This window comes from Podarcis pityusensis (assembly GCF_964106645.2).
Source record: "Podarcis pityusensis genome assembly, chromosome: 1".
Lineage (NCBI taxonomy): Eukaryota > Metazoa > Chordata > Lepidosauria > Squamata > Lacertidae > Podarcis > Podarcis pityusensis.
Genome location: NC_138028.1, coordinates 16,128,432 through 16,155,161, shown reverse-complemented (window position 1 = coordinate 16,155,161; position 26,730 = coordinate 16,128,432).

Genomic DNA, 26,730 nt, shown 5'->3' with positions numbered 1-26,730 from the left:
TAAGAAGTATAATCATAGCCAGTTAAGGTTAAAAAGCAATAGTTATTAGGAGGTTTACCTATAAAGGCAAAACCCACACACAGGCTTTGTGACCCACTTGTAGGTTGTGACCCACAGTTTGGGAAGCACTGCTCTGTGCAATGGGCTTGTCAGGTGTCTGCTGACAGGGCTGTGCTATATTTGATGAGCTGTCCAGTTCAACTGCGGTTCAAAGATAAAGGGTGCTATTTAACTAGTAGATCTACTGAAATGAATGACTGTGGCTAAGTTAGGTCCATTAATTTCACTGGGTCTGAGTAAACTTAGTTGACTACCACACATAAAAAACAAATGCTGGATCTTTTGTATGGACACCATGGTATCAATTCATCCACTGTGTGTGCAACTAAAATCTGTTTTAGCATTTTAACTCCTGCTCATTTTAAAGTAAGGTATTCCCCCCCCCCTTGATTTTCCTGCCTTATCTTTTTGTAAACCACTTAGAGGTTGTTGTTGTTTTACAATCAAGTGGCACCTAAATTTTATGAAACAAATAAATAAAAGGGCACCCAATGCCAACCATTTCAGACCCTGTCATAATCAGGCGAAGCCTTATTGGTGGTGGTGCCACCAGAGGCTGCCTTGTCAGTTCTGACCCATGACAGAGCCTTCTCAGTGGTGGTTTCCCTGTTGTAGAACACCCTCCCTAGTGAGGTGTGCCTGTTTCCATCATTATTAACTTTCAGGAGGGATTTGAAAACATTCCTGTTTGCCTGTTTTTGCTTTGTTTGTTTCTAAGTTGTGTATCTGTATGACACCCCGGGAACCAAGGGAGAGGTATAAATTAAATTAATAACTAAATAAAACGTTACAATTGTTCTTTCAAACGCTTACAAGAATGCACTTTTGGCCACAACTGAGATAGAAGATAGATAGATAGATAGATAGATAGATAGATAGATAGATAGATAGATAGATGATAGATAGATAGATATAGATATAAATAGATGATGATAAATAGATAGATAGATGATAGATGATAGATATAGATAGATAGATAGATAGATAGATAGATAGATAGATAGATAGATAGATGATAGATGATGATAGATGATAGATAGATAGATAGATGATAGATAGAGAGATAGATGATAGCTATAGATGATAGATGATAGATAGATGATGATAGATAGATGATAGATAGATAGATAGATAGATAGATAGATAGATAGATAGATGATAGATAGATAGATAGATAGATAGAGATAGATAGATAGATAGATAGATAGATAGATAGATAGATAGATAGATATGATAGATGATAGATAGATAGATAGATAGATAGATAGATAGATAGATGATAGATAGATAGATAGATAGATAGATGATAGATGATAGATAGATAGATGATAGATAGATGATAGATAGATAGATGATTGATAGATAGATAGATAGATGATAGATAGATGATAGATGATAGATAGATAGATAGATAGATAGATAGATAGATAGATAGATGATAGATAGATAGATGATAGATAGATAGATAGATAGATAGATAGATAGATAGATAGATAGAAAGATGAGAGAGAGAGAGAGAGAGAGAGAGAGAGAGAGAGAGAGAGAGAGAAATTTGTGAAGGCTTATCAAGATGAACAGACCATGCGATGCAATTCACAAGAAGCTGATAAATGTAGGATTGCTGAAAGTTAGGATGTGATGGTGGTGGTGCAAATGGATCACTGTGCAAAATTTTGATGCAGCTGCCTCCTTGTAAATCATCAGCACTGGCAAGATGGGCAACTGACCAATAGTAGGAGCTTTTATATGCATACGTGCTGGGCTATCTATAAACTCAGGCATTCTGCATCCTAATCAGTGGCTCTGTGATTCAGGGGTTTAAATTTCGAGATACAGTCACAGCAAATTAATAGATGCCTCCGCTCTGAGTCTGCGGCACTTCCAGCATTTCATGCTCCGCATCTGAATGGCTGTAATGAGGTCCAATTAAATCTTTTGCAGAAGTCTGAATTGTGTCATTTTACCTCCCACAGCACCTTTTCAGTGCAGCTCTAAAAATGGTTGACGGTTGCTTGCGCCTCATTCTCCCTCTTACTGGAAACACAGTGACTTCCTTTGGCTACTGCTGTAGCAGGGTCTTTTCCGCGGCTGACCATCACATACAGTTCAACTGACCATCACATTGGGGAAATGTGTGGGAAACAGTCCAGGAGTCTGGTGCTTCCAGTAATCATCAGCGTGCTCCAGACACTAAATGGAATGTGTCTGATGGTTTCAGCATAAATGGAGCTTATGGACTAATGACTTGCCCACGCACTGCTATCAGCACACAATTCTAGACAGGAATGATTTGATGCAGTCTCTGGGAAGACAGCTGAGGGAAAGAGTCTTCTCTTTTCAAATCTGAAGCAACTACACTTATGTAAAATGGGATCTTGCTAGAATCAAGCAATGACGTAGGGAAATGGTTCATGGGAACCAGGATAATAGCAATGAATATATTTTCATGGCCAGGGGTCATTCTTGGACCACTTGGTGCCGTGTCAGTTCCAGATTTTGAGGGCTCTTGAGTAACATATGCTTCATGGGGCCCCTGTCGCTTCCATCAGTGAGTCCACCTCATGGGTAGTCAACGGAGTGCCCTTCAGATGCTGATGGATGACAACTCCCATCACCCCTGACTGCTGTCCATGTGGCTGTGGGTGATGGGAACTGGAGTCCAACAACATCTGCAAGGAACCATTTTGGATGTTGCTGGTCTACCTCCTCACTGTAAGAAAAGATTTAGACACTAGGAGAGAACATATTGTTTAGCTATCATCTTTCGTTGCTCACATTAGTGAGATTAGCAGAATAACATACTTTGTGACATAAATTTGGAAGCTAAGACAAAGTTGATTTAACCTTCTAGAAACAATAATCCAGGATGCTTTAAGGTGAACTGGATTTTCCTGGTATTAGCGCTTTTCTCCCCATTACAAACAACAATCACACACACATTGTTTTGTGAAATAATAGAAGTAGTATTTACTTACATAATCCAGGTTTTGAAGCAGCAATTACAGTAGGAAAATGAAGGCAGGTTTGTAACTACTACCTAAGTTACCAAAAGTACAAAACGTAAGATCAAAAATGGTGTCTGAGCTGTAGAGCTGTAGAGTTCAGACATACACATGTGGTCAGCTTGGAACCATAATGAAGAAAGAAGAGGCTGCCCAGGCAGGAAGGAAATATGAGGTCCAGCGCCGAGGGCCTTCTGGCGGTTCCCTCACTGCGAGAAGCCAAGTTACAGGGAACCAGGCAGAGAGCCTTCTCGGTAGTGGCACCCGTCCTGTGGAACGCCCTCCCATCAGATGTCAAAGAGAAAAACAACTACCAGACTTTTAGAAGACATCTGAAGGCAGCCCTGTTTAGGGAAGCTTTTAATGTTTGATGCATTACTGTATTTTAATATTTTGTTGGAAGCCGCCCAGAGTGGCTGGGGAGGCCCGGCCAGATGGGCGGGGTATAAATAATAAATTATTATTATTATTATTATTATTATTATTATTATTATTATTTTACAGCTTCCTGTCAAGGCAGACAAAGGAACTGATTACAGAGTAATCTGTAGCAAATTTTACAGGAAAGCTCTGTGAGCCTCAGCCTCTTCATGTGCCTATCAGGCAAAACATTAATGGTTGGTTTGACTGCAAAAATCTTGCACACCCACTGCCATTACTGTAAGCTGCTGTGCTTTGTCATTGTTGCTACCACCAGCTTGCTTACCAGGCAGCGAGTTAATGGGAAAGGAGGCAGCTAGGGCTAGGAGGGAGATCAGTTCCACTTTGCATTTTAATGGGAACCTACCTAATTATCATTTCCAAAAACAATATGCAAGCCCAAACACCACTATGCTTCAAAATTTGCACATCTCTGAATTTTCTACCCTGCATGTGGGCAAAAATTCATACATTTGTGAAAATAAAATACACTTCTCCAGCAAATTAATGTGTGCAAAAATGCATATACTAAAGATGGCATTGAAATGTGTATATGAGTGAAAATAACATACAAAAATGCATCACGTTAGATGAAATTGCTGCAACAATTGGTCAAAACTGCATACAAAAATATGCTTATTAGGATAAATTTGCACTAAATTGCTGATGAATTCTCATGAGGATTTTTTTAAAAAATAGAAAGAAACCACAAATAGTTGCAGAAATGTGGGCAACTGATTCTAAAATTGGAAAAATGAGAAACTTCGAGAACTGAAATTTGTCAGTCTCTAGTTCCTTCTCCCCCTTTTAATCGTCAAACATTTGCCTCACTTCCTACATCACGTGCACACACTTCATTCTTGTGTGTCCAATGTATAAGCCCTCTGGACAGAGAGAGTGTGAGCTCTGTGTTCTGTGCATAGCTTGGCACTGGTGCTAAACAGAAGTTCAGGTAGAATAATTCATAACAGTAAAAGTTACAGATGGGTAGCCGTGTTGGTCTGCCATAGTCGAAATAAAAAAATTCCTTCCTGTAGCACCTTAAAGACCAACTAAGTTAGTTCTTGGTATAAGCTTTCGTGTGCATGCACACTTCTTCATAACCTTCATAACAGTAAAAGAGAAGCAAAGTTCACATCTTCATCTCATCGTTTGCCAAGGATGCACTGACACTAAAGATCCTGCTGAACATGCAGAGAGAGAGGAACAATTGTTCTCTGTGCCACAAAGTTCACACAACTTGCAGCACCACAAGTCTGAGATGCATAGCAAAAACAATTCACCTGATCTCTTCTGTAAACTGGAAGAACCTTCCTGTGCAGTTTTTGCCTTGATCTCCAAGCAAGCTTAGAAAATGATTTTCAGCTTTAATTTTAATGAGAAAGAGGAAGGTTTTGCTGCTGTGGGAGAAGTTCAGAATGCCTTAATGGAGCAGAAATCTTTGAATCTCCTAGGCAACCTACCTTGAGCTTTTGTTACTTATTCCTCTCTTATGTACACAATGAGTTCAACCCCTGCCGCTTATCTCGGAGCGTGTCAGTTTTCCGTGTACAGTTCTGCTGAGGTTTGGAGAACAATTAAGGAATGTGTCCACGTTGACTTGCTCAATAGAAAGAACAATGCCAAAAAGAAAGGAAGGAACTGTTCCTCAGGCACTCGTTACGCCGTTCTCATAATCATTGTGATGTCAGCTAATAACACATCTGTTCCTCACGGCACACATTAGAATCATGGCCATTTAGTCTTGGTAAACATAAGAAGTACTCAAGAGGGACTGTGTTACTCATTCGCCACTCAACAGAGAATCAGTAAAGGTATCAACCAATTAAATATTTCTTTAATTGCTAAATCATTCCCTCTTTTTTTTTCATTCCATCTGACTCTGCACTGCATCCAGCCATATCCTGAACAAAATTGGGCTGCTTTGGACAGAAATAGGCTTTGACCGAGTTGGGTTGAGACAGCCCCAGATCTCCCTGGACTGGGTTGAGCTGCCCAGAGCATTCTGGGGCTGTCAAGGGGCCCAGCAGGGCCAGGGGGCGGGGGAGAAGGAGAGGCAGACAGCCTTTTCAAGAGCAGCTCAGAGGTGTTTGCAAGAGGGCTTTTAAACAGCCTGCACTGCACTTTGACCACATGGGTGGCGCTGTGGGTTAAACCACAGAGCCTAGGACTTGCCGATCAAAAGGTTGGCGGTTCAAATCCCTGCGATGGGGTGAGCTCCCGTTGCTCAGTCCCTGCTCCTGCCAACCTAGCAGTTTGAAAGCACATAAAAGTGCAAGTAGATAAATAGGTACCGCTCCAGCAGGAAGGTAAACGGCGTTTCCATGCGCTGCTCTGGTTCGCCAGAAGTGGCTTAGTCATGCTGGCCGCATGACCCGGAAGCTGTACGCCAGCTCCCTTGGCCAATAAAGCGAGATGAGTGCCGCAACCCCAAAGTCGGTCATGACTGGACCTAATGGTCAGGGGTCCCTTTACCCTTTACCTTTACCTACCTGTTCCTAGGGAGCAGGGAACATTCTGGGGAAGCAGACCCCAACAGAAGTGCCCTCTCTGCTCACCAGCTGGTAAGCAGAAAGAGTGTGTGACCCTGCTCTCGGCAATGAAGCCAGGAGGAGAGGCAGGAAAGGCCTCTCCTTCTTCTTTGCCCCCCACCTGATTGCATGCTTAATTAGGGTTTAAAAAGACATGCTGCAATACACTTAATTGTTACAGCATGCAGTGACTACTTTTGGAGCAGGAGCAACCTGTATATGTATCCCTGAGGAGTCAGAGGCTGCTGAAAGTACTTATTCATGCAGCTCATGGTTAAACTATGAAACTTGGTCCCCAGGAAGCAGTGATGGCCATCAATTTGCAGGGCTTTAAAAGAGGACAGCAGTCACAAAATTAAAAGACGCCTACTTCTTGGGAGAAAAGCAATGACAAACCTAGACAGCATCTTAAAAAGCAGAGACATCACCTTGCCAACAAAGGTCCATATAGTTAAAGCTATGGTTTTTCCAGTAGTGATGTATGGAAGTGAGAACTGGACCATAAAGAAGGCTGATCGCCGAAGAATTGATGCTTTTGAATTATGGTGCTGGAGGAGACTCTTGAGAGTCCCATGGACTGCAAGAAGATCAAACCTATCCATTCTTAAGGAAGTGCTCACTGGAAGGACAGATCCTGAAGCTGAGGCTCCAATACTTTGACTACCTCATGAGAAGAGAAGACTCCCTGGAAAAGACCCTGATGTTGGGAAAGATGGAGGGCACAAGGAGAAGGGGATGACAGAGGACGAGATGGTTGGACAGTGTTCTCGAAGCTACAAACATGAGTCTGACCAAATTGCGGGAGGCAGTGGAAGACAGAAGTGCCTGGCGTGCTCTGGTCCATGGGGTCATGAAGAGTCGGACACGACTAAATAACTAAACAACAACAACAAAAGAGGACTGGACAAATTCATGGGAGAGAAGGCTATCGATGGTCACCATCCATGATGGTTATGCTCTTTCATCACAGTTAGAGGCCGCAATGCTTCTGAATACCAATTGCTGGAAACCACAGAAGGGGAGAATACTCTTCTGCTCAAATCCTGCTTGGCTAGTTTCCCACAGGCAACTTGTTGGCCACTGTGATGCTGGACTAGATGGGCCATTGGCCTGACCCAGCAGGTTCGTCTTATGTTCTGGTGAAACCCTGGAGAGCTGCTACCAGTCAGTGTAAACAATACCAAGCTAGCTAGACCAATGAACTGGCTCTGCAATATGCAACTTCCAGTGTTCAATTCAGTACCTTTAGGACCAGGCACAGTACCTTTAGGACCTTTAAAAACGCCCCTTGAAATGTTGCAAGGGAAAACAAAAGCACTGGGAAGAGAAAGCCGCCTCCACTTACGTCAAGCTGAAGTTAAAATGAAGAGAATTGCCAGGACACCATTCAGAGGACACATGCGTTTTTTTAAACTCCTAAATGAAGTGGAAAAATGGGTTAGCTATGGTTGCTTGTGTAATTCCTTCCTCACCAGTCTTTTGACCTTCTCCAACATCTGTACGAGAAAGAAATGTGGAGCAACGTTCACTCTGCATGCAATGGACGAAGGCAAGCCGAAGGACCAGAAGGTTGGAGCAAGAGATGGATGGATGGATGGGAGAAGCCATGACTCTCCTACCTCCCCCTTCATTGGGAAGCTTCAAGGTAGAAGCACATCCTCTTTACAATCTGGAAACCCTAGGAACCAATGACTCAGAAACACCACAAAAGCAGGAGAGCAGCTGTGCCTTTGGGACACTGCTCTTGGACCCAGCCTTTGTTCACCTTTGGGGTTTTGTTCTGCATTGATCATCATCAACAGTGGAATGTTGGTCATGCTCTGCCTCCACAGCTGGAGGCGGCAATGTTTCTGAATGCCAGTTGCTGGAAACCACACGAGCAGAGAGTGCTTGCAGGTTTCCCACAGTCATCTGGTTGGCCACTGTGAGAACAGGATGCTGGACTAGGTGGGCCATTGGCTTGATCCAGCAGACCCTTCTTCTGAATAGCTGGATGGGAATCAGTGGAGAAATCACCCACAACAGAGTTTCTCTCTCATTAAATATGTGTGTGTGTGTATATGTGTGTGTGTGTGTGTGTGTGTGTGTGTGTGTGTGTGTGTGTGTGTTGTTTAGTCGTTTAGTCGTGTCCGACTCTTCGTGACCCCATGGACCAGAGCACGCCAGGCACTTCTGTCTTCCACTGTCTCCCGCAGTTTGGTCAGACTCATGTTTATAACTTCTAGAACACTGTCCAACCATCTCGTCCTCTGTCGTCCCCTTCTCCTTGTGCCCTCCATCTTTCCCAACATCAGGGTCTTTTCCAGGAAGTCTTCTCTTCTCATGAGGTGGCCGAAGTATTGGAGCCTCAGCTTCATGATCTGTCCTTCCAGTGAGCACTCAGGGCTAATTTCCTTAAAAAAAGAATGGATGCGTTTGATCTTCTTGCAGTCCATGGGACTCTCAAGAGTCTCCTCCAGCACCATAATTCAAAAGCATCAATTCTTCGGAGATCAGCCTTCTTTATGGTATATATATATATATATATATATATATATATATATATGTAAAGGTAAAGGGACCCCTGACCATTGGGTCCAATCGTGGCAGACTCTGGGGTTGCAGTGCTCATCTCGCTTTATTGGCCGAGGGAGCCTGCTCACAGCTTCCGGGCCAGCATGACTAAGCCGCTTCTGGCGAACCAGAGCAGCGCACAGAAACGCCATTTACCTTCCCGCCGGAGCGGTACCTATTTATCTACTTGCACTTAACATGCTTTTGAACTGCTAGGTTGGCAGAAGCAGGGACCGAGCAACGGGAGCTCACCCCGTTGCTGGGATTCGAACCGCTGACCTTTTGATCGGCAAGTCCTAGGCTCTGTGGTTTAACCCACAGCGCCACCCGTGTCCCATATATATATATATATATATATATATATATATATATATATATATATAAACCACCAAAACACAAACAGTGAAAACAAGCTGTGAAACCCCCCAGGCGGCTGATACATTGGGTGTACATAATCAATAATAACATATTCAAATCAACCATATGTACAATTCTATATACCTTAACATTCCTCCCTCCACAAGGTTTATTTAACTTTTAACGTTTTCATTGCCCCAGAATTTTCAAACCTGCCCAAATAGTTCAATATCTTCTCAAACCAATCCTCCTCCTTCTCACTGACCTTAAACCCTTTCATTTTATGTATCTTCACAGTTAGATATTCTAAGATTATAATATTTTTCCCTCCATTGGTTCACCCCTAGCTCTTCTGCATGTTTCCAATTACTCGCTATAACCTGTCTGGCTGCAATTACCATCAATTTTACCCATTTACATTCCTCTTTTGTTTCTAACTCGGTGCTACTCAGGCTAATAAGAACCATTAATTTAGATATTTCCACCTTCCTACCCACAATTCCCGATATTTCTATACCAATCTGTTTCTAGAATTCATATATATATATAGTTTCACCAGACCAGGCATTCCCAGACTGTGTTCTACCTGCTTAACTGATGAAATGTGCAATATGTCTGTGAAGACCAGGAAAAACAGCTGCTCCAGAACAAATGAAAAGGAAGCAGCTTGAAAGTGGTGGAGAGAGGATTAGGAACCAGAAATACATTGTGTTTTGTTGTGTTACAATTTGATTTTTTTTTAATGCAAGCATCATGCAGCATAATGCATTGCAATTACTACAGGAGGCACACATGCAGAATCATTAAGTGTTCTGTCAAGACCCATAGCATTATCAAGCTGTCCAGGGGGGGGCAGAGAACCCCTGCCCTAGACCCTTCCTCAGTAATATCTAGGAGAGTTCGTTCTCTGCTAAGTTAATTTGCGAAGATTTCACAGCCTGTACTGTTCAAAGTTTTCTAGGAAACTGACTCAAACAATATCTGGTCCAAGTGCCTGGTGGAATGTCCTGCAAGTTAATTGGTTGACCATATCCCATTATGAGTAAACTCCTTTGTCTCCCTGCTTGTTTGAAGAGTCATCCACCGATCACTACTGATGGGCAGCTCCCACTCATTATGATGAACAGCTGCCCAGCAGAACTTCTAAAGTTTAGCAGGTGCAAATGAGGACATGCTGATAACACTATTCTACTTTTATCCCAAGAACACAGCTCTAGCCCTCCAGTGCAAAAAAGCTCCACACAAGCCTGGAGAAAGCCCCCAGCCAATTTCTTTCCTGTATACCCCACCTTATTTATTTCTAAGTATTTATAACCTGCTCTTTGCTGAATATTTCAGCTCTATTAGTTTACAGTTCAGCAATCTATTCTGTATAGATAATACAGATTATTATTATTATTATTATTATTATTATTATTATTATTATTATACAAGAAGGAGGAGGAGAAGGAGGAGGAGGGATGTTGGGAGAGGCAGGGTATCAAAGCTGTCCTGCAATAAATGGCTCAAAATTCACCCCACTATTTTGGCAATTCATCAACAATAATAATGATAATAATAATAATAAATTGGATTTATACCCCATCTTTTCCTCCTGAAGGAGCTCTATGGCTGCAAATCTAGCTCCAGTTTACTCAAGAAGTAAACCCCTCTGATTTCAATATTAGACAGGATTGTGTTGTAAGTCGGCACCACTCCTTCTTCATTTCTCTTCCTCAGACTTATCAAGCTACACTTCACCTTCTTCCAATGCTCTTTCTGTCTTCTCTTCTACACTCATCCTCTGTAAACTCAATGTTCTGTTGTCTTATAAGATTTGAAGACTAGACCGGAGTGGGTTAATGGAGCCAGAAGGACTAGCGACATGGGGGAGCAATTATTTATTTCATTCCACCGAATCCCAGACTTAATCTGTCTGATCAGGGCGTCAGCCAAATTGCGTTGAGAAAGGATTGCGGACCCCAGCAGAACTGCTCACCAGCTTCATGGTAACAGCTGTAAGAATGCTATATCATACGTTACTGTGATATATTTCTTATGAGTTGGTGGTTTATAAATATCCCCCACCCACCCTGAGCTGCTGCTCCCAGAATTCCCTGGGAAGAGGGATCAGCTGTTAAACCACTTTGGGAATCATAGCTGTGTGATGGCAGGCGAAGAGAAATGGACAACATACCAAGAATTATTAGAATTGCATCAAGGAGACTATAAAATTTAAACAAGGGAACAGCTAAAGGGGAAGATTATAATGTTAAGTGGCTTTCTTTTATGCAACTAGCAGAGAGGTTTTTACTGGATAAAAAGACTGGGTATAAAACAAGGAAAGACTCTGGAAATTCAACCGTTCACAGATGATGAACATGTTATTGTGAAAATGTGTAAAATTTGTTGAAATTCAAAACAGAAGAGCAGGTTAAAGAATGCATGTTTAAATGGCCAAAATAAAATTGTTATAATATACAGGTGGAACAGTGATACTATATTCTTCCTTTTGCTCCTGTTCCTTCTTAGATTAGATTTTAAAAGTATTTCTTTTATTCTGCTGTATTATAAAAAGGTACTTTGTATTGGGTATGAACTTTTGCATATCTTTTGATAAGCATAATAAAAATAGATATTAAAATAAAAATGGAATCATAGCTCTGTGGGAGGAATGGGGCACCCTTCACAAATTACAGCTCCTGGAATTCTATGGAGGAAGCCATGACTGTTTAAAGTTGTGTCATGGTGCTTTGAATGTCATAATCAGATAATGGGGACTACTCAGCCCCCATTTCTCACTGCAGCTCCTCCTCAAAAAGCCACTTCTGAGGATCAAGGCACCCTCTAGAATGGGAATGTTATGCAAGTGGGCAGGGAAGGGCTATAAATGCAGACCCTCCAACATGCCGCTATGTGAAATCAGGATGTGCATCTTTTGTAAAAGGCGAAAGATTTAAACGATCTGAAGAGAAACCACAACTGCAGCAAGAATTTTTTTAGCAAAAAATTGGAAAACACAAGAATACCAACAGTGGAAGATTGGCAGATGAAGATGATGGACTTTTCGGAGCTAGCCGACCTGACTGGAAGAGTCCGTGACCAGAAGGAGGAGGACTACCAGGAGGAATGGATGAAATTTAAAGACTATTTAGTTAAATATGTTAAGTTAACTTAATTGGAGAAGCGTGCAAATATCAGATAGCCTTAGGATTTAAATACGTAATGTGATGAATTAATATGTTTAATGCCAAATTTGAAAGAAAGAAAGATGTTAAGTGATTAAGTTAATTTTATAAGAATGTTGGTTTTGGAAAACTGTTAAAATGATATACATTGAAATTCAACCGGGGGATATGCGGTAACAATGTTACTAAGAATGGTTTAAATAAGGTTGAGATTTTTGTTTGTTTATTTGTTTGTTTGTCTAAAAAACTTTTTGGAAAATTAATTTAAAAAATTGGGGGGGAAGGATGTGCATCTTTTGGGGCTGTAGTTCCGTGCGAATCACATGACTCGCACAAAAGCACACACACACCCCAGATGTGCCAAGTGACTGCCTCAAGTGCAGAAGCCCCCCAAATGGATGTCTTTGGGGGCTGCAATCTTGCAGGAGCCAGGTGAGTTGCACAAGAGCAACCTCCTCCTCCCTCCGCAAAGTGTGTTTTCCAGGGCTGTGCTGTCACGGGAGCCAAAATGGAAGATCCCAGGAGCTAATCAGAAGCCAAGGGTGGCTTCTGTAAATCTGGGGTGTCCTGCTTAAAGTGGGCAGTGGATGGGCATCCAAACATGCAGAGGTGGAACGGATAGAAATCTGTGAGCCTTCCTCTGCTCACACAACGCTTTACGTACAGTGCCTGGTTGCACTAAAAATGAATGACAACAAGAATATATGCAAAGCACATGCTCTGCCGCTGAGCTGTGGCCACGAGTCATTACGAGCTCAAAATTACAATCTCTCATAGGAGGGACAGAGGGTGGCGGCACTGTGCAGTAATATACTTTCCAGTTACCCACATGGCCCGACAACATTTCTCTGAGATTAAGAATGTTTTTGCAGGCATGCACAAACAAACGAGTAAATTGGAAACAGGAGTCGAAGCAGGGGTTTCGTTCTGGTGTATCCTCTCTCCCAGGCTCTAATAAGAGGAGCAAGCTGTTCCCCCCACTGCGAGTGGCAATGGATCTCGCTAGCATACAGCTATTGGCCTTGACAGATCTCTCACTTTATCTAGACGCTCCGCTGCTCCCAGTTTGGACGGTACATTTGCTGTGCCATTAAGCCTGCATTATAGGGAAAGAGGCAAAACTTTCTGTGCTGGTCTGGATTCTATTAAAGGATTGTATTTCCTACTACACCATACCTCTTCCCCACATCGTTGGAACTGGCAGAAATGCAGAGCCACAGTAGGCTCTGAGAGTATGCAAAAAATTGCTCCAGGATGCCAAATACTTTAATCCCAAACAATATAAAATGGCTTCCTGCCAACCATGATACACACATTCTTTTTTCCTTTCTATTTTTTTCCCCAAAGCATCCCAGCTCTGCCAGCAAATTAGGATACCTACTCTGAATGTCAGATGACTGGTGGATAATATTGTGCTTAGCTTCCGACTTTGTTTTTGAACATGCTCATTTGCCAACCATGCTTGTTTTAACTATGATTGTTGGTGCTCGTGGTGTTCCTGCTTTCAATAGTGTTTGTGCCTGCAAAGGATTTGGTGCAGAAGAGTTGCTTCGTTTCCAGTCAATGCATGTCCCACAATTTCCTGCTGAAATCCTGTAACTTTTCATACCTCAGGTGTTTGGGGTGAGGGGGTGTTGTCCCCTTTGGACATACAATTCCCCCCCAGGCAGAAGTAACATTAGGAAAACACTGCAAAACAACTAATCTAGCAGGATGGTGCATGGACAGTTCAGCACAAATGCACCACTAAGGCACCATTATGTCAACGACATGTTGCAGAATGTGTCCAAATACAAAAACCAACCTGGAGGGATCCTCAACCACTTCCCACCTGTCTTCCTTTTTTCTGCACAGCCAGTCTAAAGGGCACATAAGAAAAGCCTGCAGGATCAGGCCACTGTCCCGTTGCAGGGCTTCTGCTGGCGGGACATGTTAGGTGAATCCTGCCCAATAGATTCATGGAATTCACTGCCACACCAAGTGGTTGTGGCTACTGCCTGAGATGATTGCAAAAGAAATCGATACAAATTCATGGAAGAGAGGTATGGCAATAGCTACTAGCCATGGATGCTATACAGTGGTACCTCGGTTTACAGACTCCGCTAACCCGGAAGTAGTACCCCAGGTTAAGAACTTTATCTCAGGATGAACAGAATAGAATAGAATAGAATTTATTAGTTATACCCCGCCCATCTGGCTGGGTTTCCCCAGCCACTCTGGGCGGCTTCCAACAAAGTATTATAATACAGTGGTCTGTTAAACATTAAAAGCTTCCCTAAAGAGGGCTGCCTTCAGATGTCTTCTAAAAGTCTGGTAGTAGTTCTTCTCTTTGACATCTGATGGGAGGGTGTTCCACAGGGTGGGTGCCACTACCGAGAAAGCCCTCTGTCTGGTTCCCTGTAACTTGGCTTCTCGCAGTGAGGGAACTGCCAGAAGGCCCTCACACTGGACCTCAATGTCTGGGCAGCACGATGGGGGTGGAAACGCTCCTTCAGGTATACTGGACCGAGGCCGTTTAGGGCTTTAAAGGTCAGCACCAACACCAACGGACCTCAGGAATGAATGAAGTTCGTAACCAGAGGTACCACTGTATGGAACCTCTCCCCTCAGTGTCCATGTGCTACTGAATACCAGTCGCTCAGGAGCCAGATTAGGAAAATGCAATTGCAAGCATGTTCTTCTTGTGGGTTTCCCAGAGGCATCTGGCTGGCCACCAGGGAAGTGGGTTGCTGGAGTAAATGGACCCACTGGTCTGATCCACCAATGCACCTATTTACATTCTTGCACATGGCAGCCAAATAAGGTGCATAATAATAATAATAATAATAATAATAATAATAATAATAAACCTCCTTCTGTTTGTAGCTTATGCTACACACACATATAAGCCGGCACACATGGCAAGGACCTGTAAACATGACTAGGTATCGGGTACCCATGGAGTGCTTCTATGGGAAAGGCCTTTGGCTATGGCTCATGTCACCCATAAATCAGGCCTGGAAAAGGCAGACTGGGATTATGAGAAAAGAGAAAACAGAAGTGTTATACTTGCTGCGTTACAAAAAGTCTTTTGTGCTTTGGAAGACTACAGATTGAAGTGTCAGCTGGAAAAAAGTTGCAAATAACACCAAGCGAGAACTTGTTACTTTGAATATTCACGGAGGACCACGAAGTGGTGTAACACCATTGGAAGAACCGTTTTTCAGTGTCGAATCCATGATAATGCTTGGAGTGTTACCCCCTGGGAATTAGCAGCACACTGCTGCAGATCTCTTGGTCTGCAAAAAAGAAAGAAAAACCAGCCTCCTGGGGCTTAGTCTTATTACATGCAGAAATAAATTGCACCGAAGAACCCCAGGACATGTTCTATTCAGCACAAAAATCTGTTTCAGAAGAATCCCTGCTTCTTATTCTCCTTTTATTAAAAACAGATTTCTAGCACATATGCTGTGCTTGAAAATGTGTGGACACATTGCCTTACAAAAACTCAGAAGCCTCGGCTATTTTCAACTGATAGTTGTGTGTCCAGATGATCAATGAGTTCCAGCTAGTGGACACCCAATAAATATGATTTGGGCATGTAACATTCAGGTAATGAAATTGGTAAGGGGGCATTTAAGACATTGTATGAAATGAATATATTTAAACATACCATTTAATAACATTTTAAAAACATTTAAAGTGAAGGCACAAGCTATATTACAATATTTAATATATAGCCTCAATATTAGTAGCTGCATATTAAGTACATCAGCAGATTACATGTGCAGCAACCTAAGATTTCTTTGCACCCCAGTTCAGTGCTTTGGAAAACAGAATGCCTTGGTCTGAGGCATTTTGGAGATTGCCCAGTTTGGCTCAGGGTTCTAAGCAAAGGTAAAGGCCACTTCAGGAATAATTAGGATTCATACCCTTCCCTTCACAATTTTTTAAAAATTGCTATAATTTTTTCTCCTTTGACAAAAGTGGATGGAATTTGCAGACACAGTAGCCCCTCCAAAGTGGATAAAGCTAAATTACTGCTAAATTATAGACAAATGGATCTGGGGTGTGTGTGCTGGACACCTTTAAGTTTAAAAAAGAATGTCTATGACCTTCTTTTTGGCAGAACTTCATGAAATTTGCAAGCATCATAGACCCTTCTATCTAATTCCTCCTCCTCCTCTCCTTCTCCTTCTCCCTCCTTCTCCATCTTCTTCTTCTCCTTCTTCATGCCGTCCTTTCCTTTTCCATCTGTCCCTAAATGGCCTGTGTTGAAAAAGCCCTTGCTTACAATTGCTCAACTGGAATGAGGACAAGTTGTTTTCAGTGGCCACCTTCCAAATGCTTGCACTGTAACTTTTGTCATGACTAGTCCCCGGAGGCATCTCTGGACCAAATTTCGGATGCCTCCCTCATCATGCTGCTCGCTTTTTCTCTTTCTCTCCCTCTCAAAATCATCATAGGATCCTCAGGGAGACAGATATCAATACCAGCCAAGTTACTGGATGCAGATGCACCACTGGCTCTCTTGCAGATCTAAAACCAATCTGTTTGGAGTTTAAATGCTATAGCAAGTTGAAAAGTCAGGATTTCAGATCCTCTTTTGGGGTAAGTCAGCAATGGTCAACACAGGCATCTGTTGGGCATTGTAAAGGCAGAATGCTGGATTAGCAGAGTCTACAGCCTGAATCAAGAAGTCTATTATTATTATTATTATTATTATTATTATTATTATTATTATATACCACCTTATACCTGCAGGTCTGTCTTCTGATGTTCTTAATATGAGTCAGGAGCATCATATAGCTATTTCTTGAGGTATTTGATAAACCAGTGATGGCTAGGGTGGGTATAATGATTATATCATACTCTGAAGTAGGTACCCAATCTCATTCAGGCACCAACATTTTCAACAGAGTTGTCACATTACATGCACCAGAATGCCAAACAGCATCATTATTTAAACACTATACATCTTGACCACATGACATTTCAAAGGGCCAAACATGACATGAGGTTAATTGTGCAAATGTAATCAATGTGCCTGCTTTTTTAAAAAAAATGCAAATAGAAGCTGCAGGGGTGGATTTGACCCATTGCTCTCTTTAATGGTCCCAAGAAAAATTACTCATCTAAGGCTTATATTCGTATCGGGAGGCTTATATTTGTATTCTCCTGATGCAAAGAGGAATTTCTGACGGGCAATTTTCGTTGGGGCTGCACAGGGAGGAAAGGGTTAAACTCACCCTTCCCACCATAGACCCTAGAAAGCTGCCTTTATACTGAGTCAGACCCTTGGTCCATCAGGCTCAGTAATATGTACATTGACTGGCAGCGTCTCTCCAGGGTTTCACTGCTCTGGCACTGAGCTATGGCCCTTCCCCAATATTCCCTGCAGTCCTGCTGCTGGTTAGCCCCCAACTCAGGAACTACAACCTGCATTCTTTAAAAACATGCACTATAGCCGAATTGATGCAAATAGCAAACCATGTGGTGCAATCCTAACTAGGTCTTCTGAGAAGTAAATCCTGTTGACTAAAACAGGGGTTACTTCTGGATATATGGAGTGCAGACTTGGAGTATTTAAAAGATCATACCGCATATGATAAATCACTCTTTCCCCTCGTTTTTACTGTTCTTTTGAACTTGGCAGATGGTGCCAGTTTTCACAGTTAGTAGCTTCCTATCTGACAGATGGAATCTGCCGGCTTGTGGCGGGTAGAACATGTTTGGGTAGACCACTGCAGATAACAAGCTCAGTTTTGGCAGTATAAGGAGAAGCGGTTTTACTTTCTGATGTCGCTGTTGGTGCTTTAAAGGCTTGCTAATGCTTCAGTGTCAGATGTAAACAGAGAGGAAAGGGGCTTGCAAGATCAAAAGGAGTTACTTCCAAGTAGGGATACATAGGATTGTGCTTTATTTAGCATGTTCCGTTTTGTCAGAGATGATGGCCTTGATCTCCCCCATATTCTGTAATTAATAATAGCTGGACACAAGCAATGCCTTGCTTGCATTTGGCAGGCAAGAAACCTAGGGTGGCATCCAGCGAAGTTTCACTCAGGGAAGGTCCACTGAAATTAAGGGGGAAACTAACTAAGGTTCATTAATCTCAAGGGATCTGTTCTGCAGAAGACTTACTTAAAACACAACCCAGTGATGTGTATAAATCTCCACCCCCTTCAGTTATGCACATTCAGCAGCAAACATCAATAAGAAACTTAACTTAAATACCAAGGGCGTCTATTTCATTACCCGTCCCTGGCACCAGAACAGACCCTTTTGCCCACCCCCTTGCTCTGTGGCAGGATTGATTTAATTATTCTATAACTATTCCTGTAAATTGGTGTTCTGCCTTGAATAGTTCGGGCGATAGCCGTTGCACAACAGCCTCTGGCAGTTTTACCTCATTGTTGAACAGGCCTGGTACAACCCGGCTGAATATTTAACCTAAAACTTCCCTTTCTGCTCAGGCCAATTACTATTTGTTCCACCCTCATTGACTAATGAGAATAATTGATCCTTGTCCTCTTTGTAACATTCTTTTATGCTTCCTGTTATCGTGGTCCCTTGCATATTCCCCCCCCCCCCCACTCTTCCCCCTAACTTGACGTGTGATGCCAAGTTATCTTAACCTTTCCTCTTGGGAAAAGGTTAAGATAACTTGCCAAACAACTTTAATACCATCCTCTACTGCTCTCCTCTAAATTCCTCCATTTGTCCATTGATTGGTTAGGTGGTGTTGTTGTTGTTTTTCCCTCCTTCCCCTTTCCACATAAAAGTTTGGAGCCCAGAACTGAGTTCAGCCACTCCTGTTAAGCTTTAACCAGCAGCAAGCAGAGCGTAATAATTACTTCAGCAACCTGACTGACCCCATCTAATAACAAAGGCAAAATGTACTCTTCAATTAAAAGTCCAAACACTGCTAAAGTATTTCCCCCCCCAAAAAAACCCCCAATAATATGATCTTTCAATCAAAAACTCCTAGAGTGTGGTGAGCACGGGAAATCGAAAGGATGCCCTTAATTGAAGACACATTTATATATTTCCAGTCCTAGTTGTCACTCTGTGCTTTGGGCTACAGTTTTACTTCTACCATGGGACATGCTGTACTTCAGCACTTGCCCTTTAGTTGTCCACCCCCCCCTCCTTTTGTTTCACCCAGACTTCCTTCCCGGTTGCTTCCTCTGGTCCTTTCCACATCAGTGAAATTTTCTACATACTTTCCACCATTGCTAACATCCATTTGGCACTGTGAGTGTTGAAAGATTTACAGCCTGAGTTTAAGCATGTTTACTCGGAAATAATGTCCCACTCACTTCAATAGGACTTCCTTCCTAGCAAATATGACTAGGATTACAGACTGTGTGTGTGTGTGTGTGTGTGTGTGTGTGATTTTTAATAAATTTTCTATTTTACAATTTAAAATACTCATTTTACATCCTTAAGGTATCAGTGACTTCCCTTCTTCTCTTTCCATGGTTCATTTTACATATCATAAATCCCTGCATATTTTACAAAAACTATACCATTCAGTATTCCATTATTGCATCCGTCAAAACTTGTTTACACTGTCGAATTTATCTCAGTGCTGCCAGCGTTTTCAGATTTACACAGTTATTTCCCATACATTCAATAAACATTTTCCAATCTTTTTTAAACGTATGTTCTTCTTGTTCTCTTATTCTATATGTTAAGTCCCGGAGTTGTGCATATTCTGTCAACTTAAGTTGCCATTCTTCTTTCATTGGGACCTCGCTCATTTTCCATTTCCATGGGCTGCAGCAGTAGCATACATAAATAACCTTTTTTGACACCTGGAAATTTCGGTCTGAATTATCCCCAACAGAAAGGACTCTGGGGTTGTTGTTGTTTTTTTGGAAAGTACTTTTAAACATTTTTTTCAATTCATTATGGATCATTTCCCAATACTCTTTTACCCTTTTACAAGTCCACCACATATGAAAGAACGTTCCCTCCACCTCTTTGCATCTCCAGCACTTATCTGATTCAGTCTTATACATCTTAGCAAGGGATTACAGATTTTAGACCTTCCCAGACTATTGTGTTTAAAGCAACCATGACTGTCATAGAGTAATAGAACTGTAGAGTTGGAAGGGACCCCGAGGGTCATCTAGTCCAACCCCCTGCAATGCAGGAATCTCAACTAAAGCATCTATGATGGATGGCCATCAAACCTCTGCTTAAAAACCACCAAGGAAGGAGAGTCCACAACCTCCCAAAAGAGACCGTTCCACTGACAAACAGCTCTTACTGTCAGAAAGTTTCTCCTGACGTTGAGTCAGAATCTCGTTGATTCAAGTCCTACCCTCCAGAGCTGGAGAAAACAAGCCTGTCCAATTTGACAGCCTTCAAAGCATACCTGAAGAAGCATCTCCACCCCCATCGTTCAGCCTGGACACTGAGGTCCAGCTCCGAGGGCCTTCTGGCGGTTCCCTCACTGCGAGAAGCAAAGCTACAGGGACCCAGGCAGAGGGCCTTCTCGGTTGTGGCGCCCGCCCTGTGGAACGCCCTCCCACCAGATGTCAAAGAGATAAACAACTACCTGACATTTAGAAGACATCTGAAGGCAGCCCTGTTTAGGGAAGTTTTTAATGTGTGACATTTTAATGTATTTTTAATCATTGTTGGAAGCTGCCCAGGGTGGCTGGGGAAACCCAGGCAGATGGGCGGGGTACAAATAATATATTATTATTATTATTATTATTATTATTATTATTATTATTACTACTACTACTACTACTACTACCTTGTCAGCATCATACATTTGTCATGGGTGAATCATAGGAACACAGGTGTCAGGGCTGGAGCCAGGCATGGGTTAGCAATAAAATAAATAAATCACCCAAGGCCAGTGAAGTAAACTTATTCAAGGAAGCAAACTACAGCTAAGGCCAAGTGGTCTCAGCAACTCTTTCCAGGAGGTCTTGCCCCAATTAAGTAGTTGCCCCCTAGGAATGTAAAACTCTCCAAGTGCTGTGCGGAATCTAAATCCATTTGTAAGCACTAACCCTGTTCCATTTTAGAACAGAGTCAGAAGTAATCAGACCTCCTGCTTGGGGCATAATTTGTGGCTATGCCTGGTTGTTTCTCTCAGTAAAGTTTAGTCCCACTCATACTGTTACATGGAAGCTAACCAAACATGGTGGTTGTTTTACAGTATTGATTCACACCGTGAAGAAAGAAAATTGCTTTAAAAAAAATTGTACTAGATAAACACGATATAAAATATTCCCTGGCATGAGTATTTTTACATGTAGGAATGTCAAACGGCTATATTTCTATGGAAATGTGATACAAAAGCACCATTCTCTTTCCCCCCCCTTTTTTTTTGTCTTGCCCACTCATATATAATGATAGCATGCTTATCTGACCTCACACAATATTCACAGAGCTAGAATTCTCTGGAAAGGAGAGGTGATTGTTAAACCACTCTGGTAAGTATCACTCTGCAAGGGGAACAGGAGTCTCCTAGCAACTCTCAGCACCCAGAACAATTACAGCTCCCAGAATTCTTTGGGGGAAGCCATGACTGGTAAAGTGACAAGGCTGTTAGTTCTGTAAACCTATGGTGTGGGTGTCATGGTAATCCACTGCCATTCTTCTTGCAAAATCAGGATTGATTTACTTATTTCAGAAAGAAAGAAAGAAAGAAAGAAAGAACGAAAGAAAGAAAGAAAGAAAGAGGGGTTATGTGTGATATGCCATAATTTCCTTATCAAAACAGATATTGTAACAAGTTCCGTATAGCACAAGTCATCATATGTTAGACCTCATGATATTACTCAGTCATTGCATATTCAGTAACAAACTCCATCCACAGATATAAATAGTCAAAGAAGCATTTTAAATTGCCCAATTAAGTTCAACAAGAAATAGGAAAAAAGGGACATAGGGAAAAGGAAACTGAAGGAAAGAAAAGACGTAAAGAACACCATATATTTTATATTCAGGATGCCTCTGCAAAGGACCATATATACATCAGCTTAAATAGTCTTTGTGGCACAGTTTTGCTTTTGCTGTATTTAAACCACATCATTTCTATTTGACAAACTGAAAGTAAACTCTGCATCATCACCGTGGTCAAACTTTAAAATCGTTTAGGAAAGGTGATTTTCCCTTCCCCACCCTAGCATTTGCTTTCTCATCCTCCCAGCCACAACCCCCCGACACACACACACACACATACTAAAATATGGATTTGAAAAGCCACTTTTCTTTTGCAATCCTTGGCCTGAAAGCCCCATTTCTGCAGAAATGACTACTTGGCCTTTGCTTTAGTCAGACAATATTTGATGCAATGCTTTTTAAACGCAGCCCTATGTCTTTGAGCTTCCGTTTCTAATATTTGGAGGGTGGGTGTGGGTGGGTTTCCATGCAAAGCTTCGTTAACCAGAACACTTGATGTAATTTCACATCATACAAAGGAGGTCGCTTAGTTTCCTCTGGCGTTATTTCAGTCTCAGAATAACTGGACACAACGTGTAAGCGCCAGTGCAGTGTATAGATCGGAGTGTTGGATGAGGACCAGAAAGAATGGAGATCACATCCTCTGTGCTAGCTGTCTGCACATTTTACTACATATAAAGGTAAAGGGACCCCTGACCATTAGGTCCAGTCGTGACTGACTCTGGGGTTGCGGGCTCATCTCGCTCTATAGGCCGAGGGAGCCGGCGTTTGTCCGCAGACAGCTTCCGGGTCATGTAGCCAGCATGACTAAGCCGCTTCTGGCGAACCAAAGCAGCACACGGAAACGCCGTTTACCTTCCCGCCGGAGCGGTACCTATTTATCTACTTGAACTTTGACGTGCTTTCGAACTGCTAGGTTGGCAGGAGCAGGGACCGAGCAACGGGAGCACACCCCGTCGCGGGGATTCGAACCCCCGATCTTCTGATCAGCAAGTCCTAGGCTCTGTGGTTTAACCCACAGCGCCACCCGCGTCCCGTTTTACTACATATATTTTACTTATTATTATTTTTAGATCCCATCTTTCCTCCAGTGAGCTCAACAACCCTGTGAGGTAGGTTAGGCTGACAAACAGTGATTGGCCCAGTGATCTTCATAGCTGAATGAGGATATGAACCATGGTCTCCCAGCTCCTAGTCCAACACTCCAGGCACCAGATCACACTGGATCTCATCCATGCTATTGGAACACAGGAAGTGGCTCTGTAATGAGTCACACAATCGGGCCCATCAAGTTCCATACTGTCTACACCAGGGGCCAGCAAATTTTTTCAGCAGGGGGCCAGTCCACTGTCCCTCAGACCTTGTGGGGGGCCAGAGTATATTTTTTTGGGGGGGATGAACAAATTCCTATGCCCCACAAATAATCCAGAGAGAGTTTAGAGTTTGGATTTGATATTCCGCTTTATCACTACCCTAAGGAGTCTTCAAGCGGCTAACAATCTCCTTTCCCTTCCTCCCCCACAACAAACACTCTGTGAGGTATGTGAGGCTGAGAGACTTCAGAGAAGTGTGACTAGCCCAAGGTCACCCAGCAGCTGAGTAGGGACGCGAACCCGGTTCACCAGATTATGAGTCCACTGCTCTTAACCACTACACCACACTGGGTTTATTTTAAATAAAAGTACACATTCTACTCATGTAAAAACACCAGGCAAGCCACCAAAATAACCCAGAGATGCATTTTCCATAAAAGGACACATTCTACTCATGTACAAACACGCTGATTCCTGGACCTTCTGTGGGCCGGATTTAGAAGGCGAGTGGGCCGGATAGGCCTTAGTTTGCCTATCCATGGTCAACACTGACTGGCATTGGCTGTCCAGGGTTTCAGGCAGTAAACATGTTCAACACTCCCAGCGATTGAGCCTGGAACCTTTAGCAAGCAAAGCAGATGCTCTGTTGATGAGTTATATAAGAAGAGGATGGTTCCCCAGAGGAACATAGGAAATTGCCTGATACTGAGTCAGAGCAAGGAGTACAGTTAAATCATTTTAGACTCCAAACTTCATGATCTTGTGGCGAGCTCCCGCTACAGAGGGTCATGTGACTGCATTGCTGGGCCTATTGGCGGCCCAACTCTGCGTAACAAAGATGTCTGCAAATGTGTCATGTGGCTGGAAACATTGACCCTGGAAAGACTAATGTTTGGTGCAACCTGTCTGAGAAAATTAATGAGCAAGCGCCTAGATTTTATTTCATCGGAACTGAGAGAAGATGGCGTCTGCCACTAGAAAAGGACTTTTGGATTGATTCGGCATAAACACCAGCGTGTGAGGACATTCTGCAAACAATAGACTTACCAGCTGCAAAAAAAAGGAGAATCATACAAATTTCACACAGAAGCACATTATTGTTTACTTCAACTCGCCTGTGGAAACAACTCAGAGGCCACGAAAGAAGGAAGGATAACAACAGGAAGATTTAAAGAAGGAACTATTGGAAACTCAAGGCAGTAGAAACGTAAGATGATTAGAGCCCCACTGAACTTGAAAAATGGGAAGCCCCAACAAAAATGTATAATTTGGCAGAATATTTGGACTATATGATATGTATTTATATAATTTGGAATACTTAATGTGATCTGATTGGATTGTTAAAATGGAAAATTTAATAAAAATTATTTTTTAAAAAAAGGAAATATTGACCCTGCCGTGGGGGAATCCCTTGCAGATGACCACAGTGCCTGGAGACAATCAGTCAGGTTGTGCATCCATAGCAATGACCAGAGGAGGAATGACCACTGGGAGGAGCACAGAGAGACGAAAGGCCATGGTGCATCTGAAGCAGCACAACCGGACACCTTCACCTGCCCCAGCTGCAACAAAACATGTCTCTCCTGCATATGCACCATTTATTTAAAGCACAAGTCTTCCCCCAAAGAATGCTGGAAACTGTGATTTGTTAAGGGTTGCTGGAAATTGTAGTTCTGTGAGGGGTGAACAACAGTTCCCAGGATTCTTTGGGGAAAGCTATCTGCTTTATGGAGTTTAAGAAAGCCTCTCCTACTCCCGGAGGGGAGGGGTTGTGAGCGGGAGACGTTCCGCCCCCTGCTTCAACTCCATGGCTGGCGCGCCACGCCCCTCCCCGGTTGGGCACCCAATAGGGAAGCTCGGCAGAGGTGTGGCTTGCCGCTCAAATGCGTCCGCGCCAGCCATCCCCGCCATTGCACAACATTTTCTTCGAGTCACCCACCCACCACTCCCTTTTAGAGTTTAGCTTTTCCTGAGACTTTGCTATGGACCTCTGGTTGGTTGCCCTGTTTGACCAGGGGGCCTGGTAGGAGTTTTTTCCAATTGGCTAAATTGGCCCGGCCTCTTGGTTTTTTTCACCTACCTCGTAGCAACCGTCACAACTTTCGTGGTATTTGGCGGTTAGGCATTGGAATGTGTTGTTGGTGTTTTGGGGGGCAAGGTGTGGCCATCGCCTACCCCTTCAATTTTGGGTATTCCGCTAAAGGAATCCGGCGGTCGTGGATCCTGTCCGATGCCTGTGTGGCGGTGAGCTATGGCACGACCCTTGGTGACATCAGGAGACAGCCTATAGTTGTATTAGCATCAACAGGCTCCCCCTACTGGTGGTTAACCCCTCCTCAGACTCATCCCTCTCCGAGTGGGTGGAGTCTAATGTTCCGTGGTCCAATGCCTAAGCCAATACCTTCTCACATGCTGTAATCAATAAAGTTGTGGCCTTTTCCTTGCCCATTAACCTTATATACTGTGTCCACGTGTCTTTATTCCCCAAGCGGGGATCGGGTCCTCGAATCACAAGTCACAATTTAAAATGGGTGGCAAAACGGTGGTGTTGCTTGACTACAATTTTCATCAACTCTCAGCATTGGCGGTGCCAGCTGATGGGAGCTGGGAGTACATCAATATCAGGGAAACCATATATTTCTTGATTTCTCATCTTAACCGCAATGTTCCAGTTTCGAACCCTCCAGTGTATTTTTTAAAGGAATTCTTAATTTGGATAAATATTTTTCTTATCTCCATCCTTGACCAGTGAAATCAGCATTCCGCCTGCCTGCCCCCACCCCTGAGATGAAAAGAAACATTTGAAAATGTTAGACTTTAGGAAGCCAAGGCTTCTTTCGTTTTATTTAACCGAGTGAACCGAACTTCGCAGAGGCTTGTGTGTTGTTACAGGAAAAGAAGCTGCACTTTCAGCCTCTTCAGATTATGTTTATCAGGCTCTAGAATGTGACCGCAAATCACTGCTGCCATTTATCATTATAATTAAGTATCAAGAAGAGGAGGCTGGGAGGGGGGACGGGGACTTTGCTGTTGCTCACCAGAGAAGACGCAACATTGCAAGCCAAAAATAAGGCATACTCAAAGCGGCTGGATCCTGGAGTTTCTCAATGTGGAGTTTTTACACAGGTAACCGTTACACCAGGCTGGAATGCAAAAGTGGCTTGCACTCTGGCTTGTCAAAGGAGCCAACAGATGCTGTTGTTTTTCCTGTTTTTTATATTAATATTATCATCATTATTGTTGTTGACAATTCCAGCAACTGAGTCATTTTCAGAGCTGTTGCCAGCCCTAAATATTTCCCTTTTTCTGTTTATTGAAAGAAAGAAAGAAAGAAAGAAAGAAAGAAAGAAAGAAAGAAAGAAAGAAAGAAAGCTACATTTCATTTCAGAATTGAATCTAACATTACATCTCAGAATTG